The following is an 18,369-nucleotide window of genomic DNA, read 5'->3' on the forward strand; positions in this document are numbered from 1 at the left end:
GTGATCTACCAGATCTCTTCAGCTATCTGTCTGATGAATAAAGCTCAGAGTGGGAATCTGGTACTTGCTTCTACTTTTAACTTGTTTAAGTTCAGCTCTAGACACATTTAGGCCCTGATCCTGTGGGATCTGATCTGCATGAAGACTCTTATGCCTGTGCTCTGCATGGATACAGGGGTTGGCCCATGCAGAATGGGTTGCAGGATATGTGTCTTAGATTTCATCACTAGCTGTGTTTTGTTCAAACTTTTCACTAACTATGGACTCCAGAATCCCTGCCACTTAGCCTGCTAGCTAGGATTTTTTTCACCTTCTGACCTTTAAAGGTATGGTGTTGCAAGAGACAGGGTCAGGTCCTTTGATACCATCATCATGAGTGTGATATTGATAGAAAATAACAGATTTGTTGTTTCCTCTGTGATAATATTAATGGGTTCCAATCTGAACCATGAAAAGCACAGTGATAATCACCCTACTTATAAATGCTTCTATAATCATAAATTATTAGGAATAAAATATGTTTAATTATATGTCTTGGGGGAATGTGGGAAAACTGATGGCAGAGTGGGATGTTTTACAGGGTTTGGCTCCCGTGTATAAACTCCTTACTCAAACTGCTACACAGGGGCAGATTTTCCTCTGTATTATTCATTCAAGTATTGTATCTACCCTGCTGTACTCTGAAACAAATCTGACAAGAGTGCCTCAACTGCAGTACATAGAGACTAAATTACACTGTCAATCCTAAAAGCAACTACCTCAAGGTGAGACTTCATAGATAGGGCAGTGTGCACAAGAGACTTTTTCAAAAGATTTCATTGCCCTGGCACAGAAAAGTGCAGTTTATCAGTGCTCCTATGTGTGTGTAACTAGTCCTTTGGAAAATCTGTCCCATAGTCTCCTTTCTTTCTATTAAACATGAGTGAAGAAAAGTGGGTTATATTCTTTTTTTGATAAAAGCCATAGAATATTGAGCTTTTTAGAAAGATCCTTTCATTGTTAGTAATGCTGGCTATAGTCATAAAGATATGCACAAAGGAAGCACTTGCTCCAGCCAAAACCAGTACAGAATGGCAAAGTTTGCTAAAACTGTCCACTTTAGGCTTATCCACTCCCCCCTCAATAACAAAAGTGCACAACTTTTCTGTAGTTTGAAGTGTGCCATCATCAAAGATCCCTCACAGCACCATAGGCAGAAGCTGATCTCTGTTGGCAAGTTTATCACTTTCTTTAATATTTCATAGATCTTATAGTTTTGCAGTGTTTTGAGGGCAGTGTTGTTAGCCTACTTGACAGATTTCAAGAACCAGCAAGATTATGTCTCTAATCTATCTTGTAGGTTGTTTGTTGTTTTTCAGACTTCCACAGGGAAGGAGATATGAGTTTAGAGGATTCCTTGGGACAACCATTTTAAAATCTTAAGGGCATATCTTCACCTGATCTAAATTGTCATAGCTGCACTGAAGTCAATTGAGCTATGAAATGAGGATCTGTCTCCTGGAAACTTTCAAGAGAATGCCACTGTGAATAAGAGATATTTTAGTCTCCCTTATTCATACAAACCTTTCTCTCTCTCTCCCCTTTGATTTTCACCAAAGGTGCCAGTTAACTTATAAGTAGAGGGCATTGGACATTTTTATTCCCCAAAATAAAATTTCTACAAATACAAATAAAAGTGTCCTCCTAACATTTGAAGCTAGTTGTTGGCTAATGGCCTGAATCATCTCTGGATCTCTCTTATAAAGGGGTCTGGCTGAAAATTTTCCAGTGAAAATTTTTTCCACGAAAGAAATTGGGGTTTTGACTAAATTTGTTGTTGTTGTTTGTTGTTGCAAGTGTCTATTTTCTTCTGAAATTTTATATTTTTATTAGAAAATCAAAAACTCCCCAACTGAATATTTTTAGCTGAAAACTGAAAGATATTGTGGTTTTTGGCAGGCTAAAAATGTTTTGGTTTTCAAAAGTTTCCAGATGAAAATCTTTTGGTTTGCAACTGAAAAGTTTTGGATTTTGGTAATTTGAGGGTTTTCATTTTTTTTGACAAAAAGTAAAAAAAATTCTACTTAAAATTTTGATGAAAACAAAATATTCTTCCATAGGACTGTTATTGCATAATTGTACATGAAGAAGGTTTTATGTCACCCTCAGAAACTTCTTGTACTAGACATTATTAAAGACAGCTTAGCAAAGTAGATGGATCAGTGAGCTGATCAGGTATGGCATTTCCTCTGTCAGTAAGATTTCCATTAAAAGGAATGCAAATGTGTTATTCTTCTATAGCTCCTTCTGTATGAGGACTGAAAGAATATTGCAAACATTAGTAAATTAAGCCTTACAAAGTATTACAGATGAGAAAATTGAGTAACAAGAGGGCAAGTTACTTGGCCGAGGGCTACACAGGACATACGAGTCAAAGACAGGAATAGAACTCAGTTCTCACTCTTTGTTCTGAGTGTTAATCATAAGATATTCCTTCATCAGCACCTTTTTATGACAAGAATAAGCTCTCTTGTAAGCATTTTAAAGCACACAGGGCTATTTTTAAATTCCTTGCTTTTTCATAGAATAATGTAGTCTTATACATAATGTTTCCTTTTTATTCTTGCATTGTTATAGAAAGATTTTATAGCCCTTCTTGTTGGCCCATATTTAGCCCTTTTCGTTCAAGAATGAAATCTTTTTAGGTCTGCTAAGGTAAGTAATTTTATAATTCTTCATAGACTTGCTGCAAACTGTGTCAATTGACTCAAATCTCTTCTCAATCTATTCATTTAAATATTTTGTTTAATTTGAAGACTTCACATCGGGCATATTCTCCTTTTGATGTGAACTCACAAATCTTATTAATGCTGATGGAAATTAGAATAGGCCTGATAGAGAGAGACTATTGTGAAGAACTACAAGAAAAAAATCTTGTATTTTGACTAAGGAAGATAAAGATGCCTGTAAATTTGTCTTTCTGTTTGTGGGGGGATATTTTTCCTCCGTGAATTAGTTTTTCTATTTTGTTAGGTCAGGAAGACTTGGAAACAATTTAAGAAAGAAAGGAAAAAAAAAAGAGAAAGGGGGAGAGAGAGGTTGAAATTCATTTCTCCAGTTGTCATAAATGTTAGTAGTGCATTATTAGCACAAACAACAAAACATGAAATCTGATCTTTCCATTGCTTGTGCTAGCTTCTATTATTTTTAATTAAAAGGTATTGAACAAGAGGCTAGGAGGAATCATCAGTATCTCTCACCTTTTTTCTACTTATTGCTTGCAATGATTTCTGGAGTAAATACTAATGGGCTACTTGATAAATATGAACATTATTATGATTTTACTGTTCATTAATGGCCTGCTTGGTTCCAATGATAACATGTCAGTTTTTCCAATAGCAAAACATTCTTGATGTACCTTAAATATCTGGCATTGCATTTAAATATACTCAGTGTGGGTACGTGTACACTGCAATCACGAGGTGGGATTGCTGCTCATGCGACAAACCAGTTAGGTGTAAAATCTAGCTTGCTTGAGTACCAGAGTAGTAAAACCCATGGTAGTATGGTCTTCCCTGAACCCTGGGTAATCCACTGGGTGGCTAGTCCATACTGCTGCAGCTGCATTGCTTCAGTGCCTCAATTAGCTAGATTAAAGCTAGTTTGGGTATGTTTATAGGAGTGCCAGTCATACCTCTCAATTGCATGTAGACATACCCTGTGTAAATCAGGAGTTAGTTTGTTTCATTTACTTTCTACAAAGTCAGATATACACAGATTAAATGATACATGTGCATGGCGCTGTGGAATGTGCGTATACTCCTGTACTTTGAATCAAGGAATTTGGGTAGCACTGAGCTGTTTTCAAAGATTAGGTAAAATTTTTCAAAAGTGATGAATGATTTGGGGTGCCTCCTTTTTGTGGTGCCCAGCTGGAGGCCCCTGAAAGTAGTGAGCACCGACTCTCAGAAATCTGCTCTGTTTAGGCTGTCTCAAGTTGGGTGTTCAAAATCAGTAGTCACTTTTGAAAATAGTTTGTACTGACTTTGCTAGTGCTTTTTATGTAGTCTGTTGTAAAACTAGGCAAATATCTAGATGAGTTGATATACTGCCTGGAAGACCTCTGTGTATCCCCACAGTGTTGAGAACCATTGCTCTAGGTAAAGTTGTTCCAGTGCTTAACCACCCTTATAATTCAGAAGATTTTCCTAATGTACAACCTATATCTCTCTTGCTGCAATTTAAGCCCATTACTTCTTATTCTGTCCTCAGTGTTTAAGGAGAACAATCCTTCACCCTCCTTTTTATAACAACCTTTTATGTACTTGAACACTGTTATCATGTTCTCCCCCTCTAGCCTTCTCCAGACTAAACAACCCCCCTCCCCCCACACACACACTTTTTTCCAATCTTTCCTTGTAGGTCATGTTTTCTAGACTTTTTTCATCATTTTTATTGCTTTCTTCTGGACTTTCTCCAATTTGCCCCCAACTTTCCCAAAGTGTGGTGCCCAGAACTGGACATAGTACTCCAGTTGAGGCTTTATCAATGCTGAGTGGAGTGGAAGAATTACTTCTTGTGTCTTGCTTATAACACTCCTGCTAATACATTCCATAATAGTGTTTGCTTTTTTAGTAAAAGTATTACATTGTTGACTCATATTTAGTTAGTGATTCACTACAACCGCCAGCTCCTTTTCTGCAGTACTCCTTCCTAGGCAGTCAGTTCCCATTTTGTGTTTGTGCAATTGATAAGTCCTTCCTAAATATAGTATTTTGCATTTGTCCTTATTGAACTTCATCCTGTTTAATTCAGACCATTTCTATAGTTTACCAAGCTCATCTTGAATTCTAACTCTACACACAACGTGCTTGCAACTCCTCCCAGCTTGCTGTCATCTGCAAATTTTATAAGTGAACTCTCCTTGCCATTTATCAGACGGCTAGCCATGTTAGTGTGTATCCACAAAAAACAACGAGGAGTCTGGTGGCACCTTAAAGACTAACAGATTTATTTGGGCATAAGCTTTCGTGGGTAAAAAACCTACTTCTTCATTGAGTGAAAATTACAGATATATATATTGGCACATGAAGAGAAGGGAGTTACCTTACAAGTGGAGAACCAATGTTAAAGGCCAATTTAGTCAGGGTGGCTGTAGTCCACTCCCAATAATTGATGAAGAGGTGTCAATACCAAGAAAGGGAAAATTGTTTTTGTAGTGAGCCAGCCACTCCCAGTCCCAATTCAAGCCCAAATTGATGGTATTAAGTTTGCAAATGAATTGTAACTCAGCAGTTTCTCTTTGAAGTCTATTTTTGAAGTTTTTTTTGTTGAAGTATGGCTACTTTTAAATCTGTTATTGAGTGTCCAGGGAGATTAAAGTATTCTCCTATTGGCTTTTGTATGTTACCATTCCTGTTGTCTGTGTCCATTTATCTTTTTATGTTGAGACTGTTCGGTTTGGCCAATGTACATGGCAGAGGGGCATTGCTGGCACATGATGGCATATATCACATGAGTAGATAAGCAACTGAATGAGCTTCTGACGGGGTGGCTGGTGTGGTTGGGTCCTGTCCAACATGATAGTGTTGCTTGATTGCTAGTCCTTCCAGCTTGACTGTGAACCATTGATAACTACTCTGTGTCTGTAGTTTTACAACCAGTTGTGCTTCCACCTTATGGCCTCCTTTTCTAGGAAGAGGGGGGATGCTAATGTACTTCCTCTGTTTTCAGCCTTTGAAGCCACCCCGTGGGGAGGTGTGCATATATTAGTTCAAACTGGATTATCCAGGCACCACAGGCACAGAAAGGATTTTTGGATAAATAGCCTGGTTTTAAATTGGCTCTAGGCCTTCTCCTGAGCCAGCAAATGGACAGGACCGCTGATCCGTGGAGGGCCCCTATCCTTTGGGTAGAGTTGAAAGGATTGGATCTACTGAGCCTCATAAGACTGGGTGCTTGTTCTGAGCAGAAGCTGTGATGAACTTGTAACCACAAGGAATCCCCTGGGGTGGGGATTTGAAGGACTGCTCCTGCCAGAACCCATGTTAGAGTTGGTAAACTGATTAGCATGTGTGTAGGTTCATTTATTGTTTTTAATATATTTTCTCTGTAGTGGTATCACCTTAAGAATAAAATAGAAAGAACTGGGTGGTAATTTAACACTGTAACAATTACACATTGTGAAGGGTCAGGCCAGATGGCTACAGGAGATTGTTAGAAGGCAGATATATTAGTTCCAGATTAAGCAGGTCCATTTTCCCTGGGTAAGGTAACAGGGGAAGTTCTAGAGCAAGAAGGAACTTGCTGGAACAAATTCAGGCAGGCAGGCTAATTAGGACACCTGGAGCCAATTAATAAGCTGCTAGAATCAATTAGGGCAGGTTGGCTAATCAGGGCACCTGAGTTTAATAAGGACCTCACTTCAGTTCGTGGCATGTGTGCAAGGAGCTGGGAGCAAGAGGAAGGAGCTGAGACTGAGAAGATATACTGCTGGAGGACTGAGGAGTATAAGCATTATCAGACATCAGGAGGAACGTCCTATGGTGAGAATAAAGAAGGTGTTGGGAGGAGGCCATGGGGAAGTAGCCCAGGGAGTTGTAGCTGTTGCGCAGCTGTTCCAGGAGGCACTCTAGACAGTCACAGTGCACAGGGCCCTGGGCTGGAACCTGGAGTAGAGGGCGGGCCCAGGTTCCCCCCAAACCTCCCAACTCCTGATCAGACACAGGAGGAGTTGACCTGGACTGTGTGTCGCACCAGAGGGGAAGGTCTCTGGGCTGTTCCCCAACCCACATGGTGGATCAGCAGAAACTGTGGGGATTGTTCTTCCTTTTTCCCAGGCTGGCTAGTGATGAGGTTAGCTGAGTGAATGGCAGGGTTGAGCCACTAGCAAAAGTGGCCAAACTGAGGGTTGCTGTGAATCTCTGAGGCGAGCAAATCCGCCAATAAGTGCAGGACCCACAAAGGCAGAGGAGAAACTTTGTCACAACATGTTAACTGTCTATGAACAGAAAGCAAGGTGTGCTTGGGCAGTCCATTTCTGCTGGGGATAACATCCTGAAGACAGGGAACTGTGCAGCCTAGAAATATCCCAGTCAGATGGGAGTGAGACATGGGTCTCTAGCCAAAAAAGGCAACAGCTGGGAAAATGAAAGCCTGAGTGGGGGTGCCCTCGCTGGACCACCGATGGGAAATACAGGTGCGGTTGCCCTCAACTATGACAACAGGCTTGTGTAATTTTTCTTCGCTGGTGCAACTCCACTAGGTTAGACGATATCATGGGAACACAGTGATATTAATCCTGGTGTTTCTCTGCACTACAGCTTCCACTTAATAGCACCACTAGAGCTGTACTGGTGCAGAAACATGCAACAATTTTCTCCCTTTGATGGACCACATGTGGGCAGAGGTCACACTGGCTGCTCAACAGATTTTCTGGTAATAGTATCTGTTAGGATATAGATATTCAGGCCTGTTTGCAAAGGCCTATACTTTAAGAATTTAGGTGTATTCTTATCACTTAGCTAGTTATAGAGGTATAAAAGAGAATCAAAATCACTGTCTGCCTTTGTAAGGGCCTTCTCTCACTGTGACAGTCTGAGGCCCTGTTCTTTAGCTAAGGCCTTTGGCTAAGCAGTGGGAGCAGCCATAAACTGGGAAGTGTATGGTCACATCCTCACATTCCAAACTAGTCATATTGAAATAAGGCAATCTGGGGCTGTGATCCGATCTATCACCTCCAGAGAAAGGTAAGAGCCTAGAAGATATAAAAGGAAATTTAGTTTGATCGTTTTCTGTTTGGAAAGAACTTACTTATCAATAGACACAGCTGGGAAACCCTTATGTCTTTATAGATGTAGTTGTAAAATCCTCACTTCTGTATTGTTTTGTCATTATAGTTCCCACTTTGCTATTGTTTATTTGCATGGTCTCTGTCTGGTTCTGTGATTATTTCTGTCTGCTGTATAATTAATTTTGCTGGGTGTAAACTAATTAAGGTGGTGGGATATAATTGGTTAGCTAATCATGTTATAATATGTTTGGATTGGTTAAGTAAATTTCAGTAAAATGATTGGTTGCGGTATAGCTGAGAATATTACTATATAAATTAGAGGCAAACAGGAAGTAAGTTGGGATTCAAAAATGAGGAAAAAGGAACTTGGATTTAAGCTTGCTGGAAGTTCACCCCAATAAACATCAAATTATTTGCACCGTTGGACTTTGGGTATTGTTGCTCTCTGTTCATGAAAGAAGGACCAGGGAAGTGAGAGGGTGAGGGAATAAGCCCCCTAACAGTATCAGCAACAGATATTTAATAACAGCATTTGGCAAGCAAATGCCATTATCGCATTAGATGAATAGTGAGGATAGTATAATGGAAATTCAATTTAAACTACGGATATGCACACTTTGTTTAAGCCGCCAGCCTCTTTCATAGATGCAAAATATTTTGTTATTAGGAAACAATAGACCAAGTAATGCAGGCAAAACAAGCGGATACATGATAAAATCAGACCTGGGTTTTTAAAAATTAGATGAAATAGATGTCTGATATTTGGCCAGATATTGATCGTTTTTGTTGTGGGTCTCTGTGTCTTGTTCCTTGATCATATAAGCGGAACTAATTCATACAAATATGTTTGCTGTAAGTTAAATCAGAAAGCATTTTACAGCTAAGTTGGTGATAAGATACATAAGAGTCAGTGGGAATGGCAGCTTAATGACTTCCACTTTGATAACCCTGTTATTTTGCAGAGATATTTAATGGCAGTACTTTGAGTCCTGTCAGAGGCCAATTTAGCAGATTTATTAGTTTGAAGATGTTAAATATGTTAAATAATTATGCAAAACCTTTCAGTACAGATTAGAGGTTCAATGTAGGATTCCCTCCTAGCACTGATAGCAGCATGAGGAATCATACACTGTTTTGAACAAGTGTTACAATTCCCAGCAAATTCCGTGAATTCATGAGTGAAGCAGCAAAAATATCTTGTATCTGTTAATTTTGTTCCCTCACTTAGCCCACTGCAATGGTGTGTCTAAGGTTATGTAAGAAAAGGCAAACTTTACTTTAAAACAAGAACTTTTAATGAACATCCTGAAGATCAGAGTTTGACTGCAAAGTCAAGTCTTCCATTTAGATTCCGTATTTTCTGCTTCTTTGTCGTGTTCTTTGATGACTTGAGAGAAAAAGTTAGGGGAAAGTAGGCATGAGCGTCTCTAGTCTCAGAGGTCTCAGCCCTGTGGTCTTTTGCTTGAGAAATTGGCCTATTGTTTGCTAGATATTGAGCTAAGTTTGGTAACAAGAACCATATGTTTAAATCCTGAGGGCAAACAAAGGAGTAGTATGCCTAGTTACTATAGCTACATTTTGGTGTAACGTAGTTAACACTGCATTCACAACAAGGGTGTGGCTTAGCTTGTCCTGTGTACTACGGGCTCATTCCTACACAACCAAGCAGCTAAGTTGGTCACTAAGGTAGGGAAAAAGGGTGTGCTGCTCCATATACTGTACTTGGATAAAGTCTAGTGGGGTAGGTGTAATGAGTCCCAAAGGATTCTCCTGCCTGAGATACAGAAAATCATGAAATATACAGGAGCAGAACTATTCCCAGTGGGAGGCCACTCAGAAAATAACTACTGCAGCTCAGTTGTATATACCTCTGTGAACCCCAATCAGTGGGAGATAAGCATTTTTTTGAGACATAGGGCACAGCATAAAATGTTGGCAGTATCAATGAGCCCAAGTGACCATTCATAGTCAGGGCCACTGCCTGCAACCATTGTCACTATGAATATAGTCTTCAGACTCAACACGGTCATTTAGTCCACTTCAAACAAGTAATTTATCAGAAGTGTGCAACTGTAATTGCTTCCTACAGACACGAGCAGAGTGGCAGGAGAACCTCAAGATCACTGAATGAGGGCAACTTGTATCACTACCAATTTCTGCCATAGTCAGCCCCATTGTACAATGGTTTTTGGTGCACATGGAGTTTTGTCCATTATGTAAGGGAACTGTTGCCTCCTTACTAACATTCAGTGGGGGTGTTTTAGTTGCTAGCTCCCAGTACTCAAAGGGGAAGGGTCGATGGGGAATCAGGACCCTGAGACTGACAGTCCCCAGGAACAATGGGGAGAGGCCAATGCTCCAGGTCAACCTGAATGACAGGGCGGGCAGGCTAATCAGGGAGTCAGAAGGCCAGGGAGGTCCCATCCTCCATGTGAGCTGGAATTGCCTGGGTCAGACAGAGTGGGGCTGAGCTAAGGAGAAAGCAGGGGACCAAGCTGAGCTGGAGAGCAGAGCTGTGCCAGATCCAGAGGGACCAGAAAAGCAGCCCAGAGAGAGCAAACCCTGTGCTGGGAGTAGATCTGAAACCCCAAAGCCAGAGGCACAGTCCAGAGAAAGCAGACTTGCCCTGGGAGAAGAGCTGCAGCAACCAGAGCCAGAGGGTCCAGAAAAGCAGCCACAAAGCAGGTCAGTGCTGGGAGCAGAGTCACAGAAGCAGCCTGCAGAGCAGACCTGTCCTGGGAGCAGAGCTGTAGCAACCAGAGCCAGAGGGGACAGAGAAGCAGCCCAGGGAGCTGGAGGCAGAGCAGCAGCCATGCTGAGGCAGAGTGGGGCTGGGGCTGGGGCTGGAGCAGTCTGGAGCTGGGTGTCATGAGCAGCTCAGGAGAGCCGGGTGTCGTGAGCAGTGGGCCCAATTCAGGGAGACGCCTCAGCCAGGAGGCTCTGCAGGCCAGATTTGAAGGGGGATTGGTAACCCTGACAGGGTGGGGGCAACGCTGGGAAGAAGGGCCCTGCCACCTAGAGCCTGTGGCCATCACCAGAGCAAGTGGCCAACCCACAGCATCCCTGCAGTACAGCCAGGGCCTGAGAAGAAGGCCTGGGACTTACAAGGAACAGACTGTGAACTGCCCTGACATTCCGGAGACACTGATGTTCACTGTCACAGAGCAGGGTGATGTGTTTCCTTTAACCTTTCCCATTTCCCCTTATTCTTTTTAAAATTAATTGTTGATTAAATAACTGGCATTTGCTTCAAATTGTATGTAATAATCATTGGGTCAGAGAAGTGCCCAGTGCAGAGAGAGTAACCCGGAGTGGGGACACCATAGCCCTTGTCCTAGGTGACCACAGCAAGGGTGGGGGTCAAGCCCCCCAGGAATCCTGGTCCCAGCCTTGTTGGGGTTACGAGGACTCTGCCAGACAGGAGAGTGGAAGGGGAGTCCTCAAGGTCAGGGAAGCCACTGGGTAAAGGAAGTGGGAGCGAGGACTCTGATCCTTTTGCTAGCCCACTTCAACGGGTAGTGCAGAAGCCAGGAAAGTTCCCCACAATAGCGGGACTATTCCCCCGCTTACAATTAGGAGTACCTAAAAGGTACTTTATTTGGGCATGAGATGTATATTGCTCTTGCACCTTCATTGATTCTTAAATGTAGTCCGTATTTTTAACTTGTTACTCCTCTCCCTACCAAAGAACAGCTACCTGGCCACCATTTGGGAAGTCAGTATTCCCACCAGCAGCTATGCAAGCATCTGCTCCAACAACTGTTTCTGCCTCTGCATACCAGCTCTTGCTGCTGTTGCAGAATGGCTGCCTGCACAACTATCTATTAGGCTTGATTGTGCAGGAGGTACTGAATTGTCCATGAATTCATACTGCAGAGGCAGAGTTAGCTGATTTGCCTGTAGCACTGGCAGCTTACACAAGAGCAGAAATTGATATTTTGAATAGAAGAAATTTTGAATACAAGAATAAAGGCATTTTATTAATTCTTTTTAATATGGTGTAGCCACAGGGCAACATTTCATTGTATATAGAATGGTAATGATGTTACTTTAACTAGCCTTAAATAGCATTTCATCTGAAAAAAATATTGCAAACAAAGTGCTATGAGAGCAATACCTTTTATAGAGGAAAACTTTTAAAATGAAAAATGTAACTTAAAATGATTTAATCAGCTTAATCTAGGGCCTTTATGAGGAAAAAGATGTGGTTTTAAAAAGGTATTAGCTAACACCTGTTAAATACATGTGTTAAAATCAGGTAGAAAAGGCAATTGTAATTTTCATACATGTTAACTGGTCAAGGTGAACCTGAGGCTCTACCTTAAGCTTTAACTTGACCAATTTAGCACCTTAAAAGGCACTGTGCCTTGTTTACCATAGACTTTTAAAACGTGTTAGCGTTTGTTAGCTAACATACCAACGTCACCCCTTTAAATTCTAGTCTAGATGAGGCCAATCATGTTTTGTTAATCCCTTGCAAACAGGGACGGAGGTTGGATTGGATATAGAGAAGAGACTGATTAGGAGTGCTATAGGGGGCATTCAATGTAACTGAGCCTCTGTGAAGAGAATAGATAATATTAGTTGAAGAAATTACTAAATTTAAAGGAGAACAGTAAACAAAAGGATCTGAATTTAGAGAAGTACCAGTGAACAGTGAGAAGGAATGCATACAAAATGAAAGCAAGCCGAAGACACAACTCGCAGAACAGGTCAATGGTTATCTATCTGAAAGAGACAGAGAAGGCATTGGAGTGAAATGATATCAAGAAATAATGCAGAGGGACAATCAAAGGTGACCAAAGCAGCAGCGACTGCAGTACCATGTATTTCGGATGTTAGGTGTGAGATTCTGAGAGGCACAGCACAGAAATCTCAGGGGTGAGGTGGCTTTAAGCTTCTTTTGTGCCCTTTCAATCCTGGGATGCTCCAGCCCCTCTGGCATAATTGAGATAAACATAGAGACCTAAATTACAAAAACTGACTGGGATTGCCCTGTCTGGCTGCTGGGTCTTGCCCATGTGCTCGGAATCTAACTGATTTCTGTATGTGGGATTGGGAAGGAATTTTCCCCCTGGTCAAATTGGCAGAGACCCTTGGGTTTTTTCGTCTTTCTCTGCAGCATGGGGCACGGGTCACTTGCAGGTTTAAACTAGCGTAAATGGTGGATTCTCTATAACTTGAAGTCTTTAAATCAAGATTTGAGGACCTCAGTAACTCAGCCAGAGATTATGGGTCTACTACAGGGGTGGGTGGGTGTGGTTTTGTGGCTTCCAGTGTGCAGGAGGTCAGACTAGCTGATGGTCCCTTCTGGTCTTAAAGCCTATAAGTTTATTTGTAGTCTCCTGTCCCATATATTTAAGGCCAGTTCCTCAGTTGTTGTAAATCATGGTAGCTTCACTTACTTCATTGGGGCAACAATGATTTACCCCAGCTGAGAATCTGGTCCTAAATCCTCAGTGGTACCACACTATATTGCTTAGTTCCTTTGTAACTTATTTCTAGGTTCCTCAGAAGTGTTTGACATTTGCAATGTCGCATCAAATCCTGTACTGGAGAAAATGTCATTTAAGCCTGAATCTCCTAAATGGTGGTATGTTTTCCTGTGTCCTGCTGAGCCATAAAACCCTAAAAGAGTAGAAAAAAGAGAGTGGGCAGTAACCTCAGATGAGTTAGACACGCTTGCTTACAGTTACAGTCCACAACTTAAACTTATATCAACCAAGCAGAGAGGCCACATGACCTAGAATAAAATTAAAACATCAGTAACAGCACTCTATTTTAAAGCCTTCGACATATTACACAAATATGCTTCTATTTCACATTGCTTCTCTCAAGAAAAGCAATGAACAGTGGCATTAAAAAATATGAAAAGTTAATGTTTCAGCTACAAGGGCATTTTATTAGGCACTCCTCTTTTTCTGCCCATGCCATTAGCATATTAATGGCTGTGTATTTTAAGAACAGTAAAATAAGTGTCTCTGTACTGTATAAGATAATGTGAGAAATTAAAAACAGTGGGTTCTCTGTCTCTCTCAGGTAGTATGCAGTGTGTGACCTTATTTTGGGTCCATAGCTACTAAAATATTCCCTACTTGCAACATTGAAATTACCTTGAGTAACCCATCCTTACACAGAGCTATATTGCTAGCTTTCCAAATCATACAAATTACTCTGAAGTGAAAACCACAATGAAAATGTTCCAAAATCACATTCTTGGCCCAACACATTGTACCCATGGTTAATTGCCAGTTCCCTTTTCCTTGAGCTTTCAGGGTAATTTATAAAAATGTTGCTAGATGTCATACTGAACACTGGCACTAATGTTATTTCCTTCATATTCATTGCTAATCGCTACCAAGATAGTATCAGGAAGGAACAAATTAATGTCAATCTAATAGGAATTCTATAGATTCATTGGTTTCAGAGTAGCAGCCGTGTTAGTCTGTATTCATTCTCCACCTTAAGGAGAGGCCTGATATTATCATTTGTATTCCTCTTGTAGTAAATATTATGATCCAAGGCTTACATGAAGATATGCAGGAACCAAAAGAGATGGAAAACATTGCTATGTGATGTGCCACAGTGTCTTTTGTGCTACAATACTTCAAGGCCTTTGCTAATCATTTTAGGAATTCTAAGGTGCCTAATACCTTGGTATTTAAGTGCCTGGGGCTTCTATAGCCAAGGGATATCTATGCAAGACAACATAAGAATAATGAAAATAACTGCTGGTTTGTGATAGATGTATCTGAGGGCAGGGACTTGTGAGGAAAAACAAAAATCCTTAAACATCTGTAACGTGGCTAAGTGATGATAAAGAGCAGGACACCTCTTCTGCTTGTACTTTTGCTTAGTAGTACAATACTCTGTGTGTGGCCCCATGAAAGAGAAAATCTTGGTCTGTGTGAATGAGTGTGTTGGAATCTTGTCTCAGTCTTCTCTCAATATTTGAAAGGTGGGAAGCCAATACGGAGAGAAGCTAGGAGTGGTGGGATGAAATTAAGAATGGCTGTGTAACCAGGGAAACTTCCTGACAGTGAGACCTGCTAGGCTCAAAAGGAGGTGGTAGAATCCATATTGCTTAGGCCAGGTTGGGCAAACTTTTTGGCCTGAGGGCCACATCGGGTTTCTGAAACTGTATGGAGGGCCTGCATAGTGTATTAAATTGCTCCCCATAGGAATGTGCTACTTATGGTGTACGACTTATGGCTGCCAGTCCTGGTGTTCTGAGCAGCATGGTAAGGGGGCAGGGAGCGGGGGGGAGGGCGGGGGGGGGGCGCTGTTGGATAAGGGTCAGAAAATCCCAGAGGGCAGTCAGGGGACAGGGAGCAAGGGACAGTTGGATGGGGTGGAGGTTCGGGGAGGGGGGGCGGTCAGGGAACAGAGGGCATTGGATAGGGCATGGGAGTCCCTGGGGGCCTGTCAGGGGGCGGGGTTGTGGATAGGGTTCGGGGCAGTCAGGGGACAGGGAGCAGATGTGGTCCTGGGGTGGCAATTAAGGGCAGGGGGTCCCGGAAGGGGGCAGTCAGGGCACAAGGAGCAGGGAGGGTTAGATGGGTTTAGGGTTCTGAGGGAGGCAGTGAGGGGGCAGATAGGGGCGGGGGCCAGGCGCGGGCTGTTTAGGGAGGCCAGCCTTCCCTATATGGGTGCAGTGTATTAAATTGCTCCCCGTAGGAATGTGCTAATTACGACATACCATAAGTAGCATATTCCTACAGGGAGCAATTTAATGCACTACACCCACCAGCTCTCGCAGCCACACTGCCTGGCAGGAGCTCGCAACTCCGCCACCCAGAATGCTGGTGGCATGGTGAACTGAGGCTGCCGGGGAGAGGGGACAGCAGGCAAGGGATTAGGGGCTAGCCTCCCCAACCGGGAGCTCAGGGCCAAGCAGGATGGTCTGCGGGCCATAGTTTGCCCACCTCTGGCTTAGGCCATATAAAAGGAGACTGAATGATGCATGATAAAGAGCAATCTAGCATTGGCACAGGGCTGGAGAAAGGCTAGATGACTATAGAGAGATGCATCTCAAATTTCTATGGACCACACAGTGCTCAGGTGCGTCAGGGTTGCACAGTAGAAAAGTTGGTGCAAGAAGCCTCCATCTTCACAAAACATGAGCACAGGAAATGCTCTGTCTTTACTCTGTGGAGTAAAGGGGCTGAAGAGGAGGCTGATAGTGCTGGCTAGGTATATGGGAGTGGGGAGTATGCTGCAGCTTCTGATGGGTTGTAGCATTATCACATTCTCCATGAGCAGTGGAGAGCTGCGGGAAACATTTTGTCTCTGTTGTCCCTTCCAATATTTGGGCCTTGCTGGATTGTATGAGTATATGCTTTAGTACAGTCCTGTTTGTTTACATAGAATGTACACAAAGTCCTGTTTCCCTGAACATCATAGGAACAAAGAACAGCAGTAGGCAGTTTTCTTACTCACAGTTTCCAAACCTGCTTTTCCAGCCAGTCCTGTGTCCCAAGGAGCTCTACATCTGCTCCCTCTCAGAACTATGCTCACAACTGTTTCTCAAGGATTTTGCTTACTTTCTCTGGTTTCCTGTTTAATTCTGCCTCTGAAACCTACACAGACAAACAGAGCTGCAACCAATCAGTCAGTCCCAGGGGAAACCCCTTTTATTCTCCCTGAATTAGTTCTTGCTCAGGCCTTCCCAATGGTCCAGTGCCTTGGGTGGTGGCTTCTATTGCTTTAGCTATCTTACTCCATAAAGCTTAATTGCTTCCATTTTTTCTGTATGAATGGATCAATGCCCATCAGTTTTAACAAGGTCTGTGACTGCCTATAGATCAAAATACATGCTTTGTGGCAGCCATTCACATTTTCCAGCGTAACAAACTCTCGTGGGGTAGTTTAGGTTGGCACCGGTCCCTGTTTGGGACAGTGCTTATAGAGATGTAGTAGTTACTGCTCTGGCATGTGTTCTTTTAGTTTTCCTAGAACAGAGGTTTTCAAATGCCATTGCACCATGACCCCCTTCTGACAACAAAATTTACTACATGATCCCAGGAGGCGGGACCGAATCCTGAGGCTGTCCAAGTACTGCCACCCCAGGCGGAGGATGGGGGCAAAGTCAAAGCTCAAGCCCCACCACTCCAGGTGGGGGAGGAGGGGAAAAACCCAAGTGCTTCAGCCCCATCAGGGGGCCTGTAACCTGGGCCCTACCACTGAGGGCTGAGGCCCTCATGCTTTGGCCCTAAGCAATGGGACTCAGGCTTCAGCCCTGGCCCCAGCAAGTCTAATGCCAGCTGTGGCAACCCCATTAGAACAGGGTTGTGACCCACTTTTGGGGTCCTAACCCACTGTTTGAGAACCACTGTCCTAGAAGCACATTGGATGCTTCAGCCAGCCACAAAAGAATTTCTTTAGCAACACATTGTGATCGTGAAAGCCACAACCTAGCCCACAGCCTTTCTGAGCCATCTCCCTGTGATCACCTCTGATCCCAGTCTGATCAGGTGGCTGCACAATGCAGCAAGGTAGAACTTTTCAGAAGATGGTAAAATAAGTTAGGCTTACATTGGCACCAAAGGTGCCCATACTTTTAGTAGCTGATTATTATTAGTCATTATCTACTGTGGCAGTGCCCAGAGACCTCAATCAGGATTAGAGCCACATTGTGCTAAGTGCAATGCAAACACAGCGGGAAATGGTCCCTCTTACGTTAATAAATGTATAGCCATCCTCTTGGCGCACACAGGGGATTGACTAGTGTCCTCCATAACTAAAAGCACAAGTCTCCACAGCTTCACCTATAGAGCCAGGCTCAGTACGTGGGGGCTGTCATAGGCACTGACTCCGTGGGTGCTCCGGGACTGGAGCATTCACAGGGAAAAATTAGCTCTGCACCCACCGGCAGCCAAGCTCCCTGCTCTGCCCCACCTCCTCCTCACCTCCGCCTCTTCCCCGAGCATGCCACATCTCCTCTCCTCCCTCCCTCCTAGTGCTTGCTACCACCAAACAGCTGTAGCAAGCGTTGGGAGGGAGGGGGAGGAGCGGGAACGTGGTGCGCTCAGGGGAGGAGACAGGGCCAGGGCGGATTTGGGGAAGGAATTAATAGGGGCAGGGAGGGAGCGGAGTTGGGGCAGGGACTTTGGGGAAGGGGTGGAATGGGGGAGGAAAGGGGTGGAGTCGGGGTGGGGCCAGGAGCAGGGGGGGGTCGAGCACCCACTGGCGCCAGAGAAAGTCGGCATCTATGGGGGCTGTTACAGACTCATTGTAACTTGCACTCACTCTGGTGGGTCACACTTGCACTCTCAGAAAGGGTGTTTGCAGGGACCCCTTTACAATACAATTCCCATGCTTTGAAGCCAGACACATTTGACTCTATTCCTCTTCTCCCCCCCACCCCTGCATCTTTTATATGCATTACTGCTCCATGTAAAGACACCTCCCCCAGATGGGGAAGTGCGTGTTGCAAATGGTTAGATTTATTTACAGATTTCTCTCTATCGGCACTGCATACAAATACAGAAACATGCCAGGGAAGAGCAGAGCTAGCCTTGAAAGAAGAATAAAATCAAAAGAAATGCCACCAAGAAGTAACACCTAAGCCTGATGGGAAATCCACCTACTTACTCATC

At 43.2% G+C, this 18,369-nt stretch overlaps 2 long non-coding RNA genes across 2 annotated transcripts in view; one reads left to right on the plus strand and one right to left on the minus strand.

Annotated features, from left to right (window-relative positions):
- The window catches only part of LOC119860968, a 154,632-nt gene that overhangs the window by 41,529 nt on the left and 94,734 nt on the right, over nucleotides 1–18,369 (plus strand). The window lies entirely within an intron of this gene.
- On the minus strand, nucleotides 7,987–16,820 carry LOC122455766. The gene is made up of 3 exons (XR_006274225.1): nucleotides 16,730–16,820; nucleotides 14,635–14,638; nucleotides 7,987–7,998 (listed from the first exon to the last, which is right to left on the minus strand). It is a non-coding gene; the product is annotated as an uncharacterized LOC122455766 (long non-coding RNA).

The sequence above is a fragment of the Dermochelys coriacea genome, chromosome 9 (assembly GCF_009764565.3).
Source record: "Dermochelys coriacea isolate rDerCor1 chromosome 9, rDerCor1.pri.v4, whole genome shotgun sequence".
Lineage (NCBI taxonomy): Eukaryota > Metazoa > Chordata > Testudines > Dermochelyidae > Dermochelys > Dermochelys coriacea.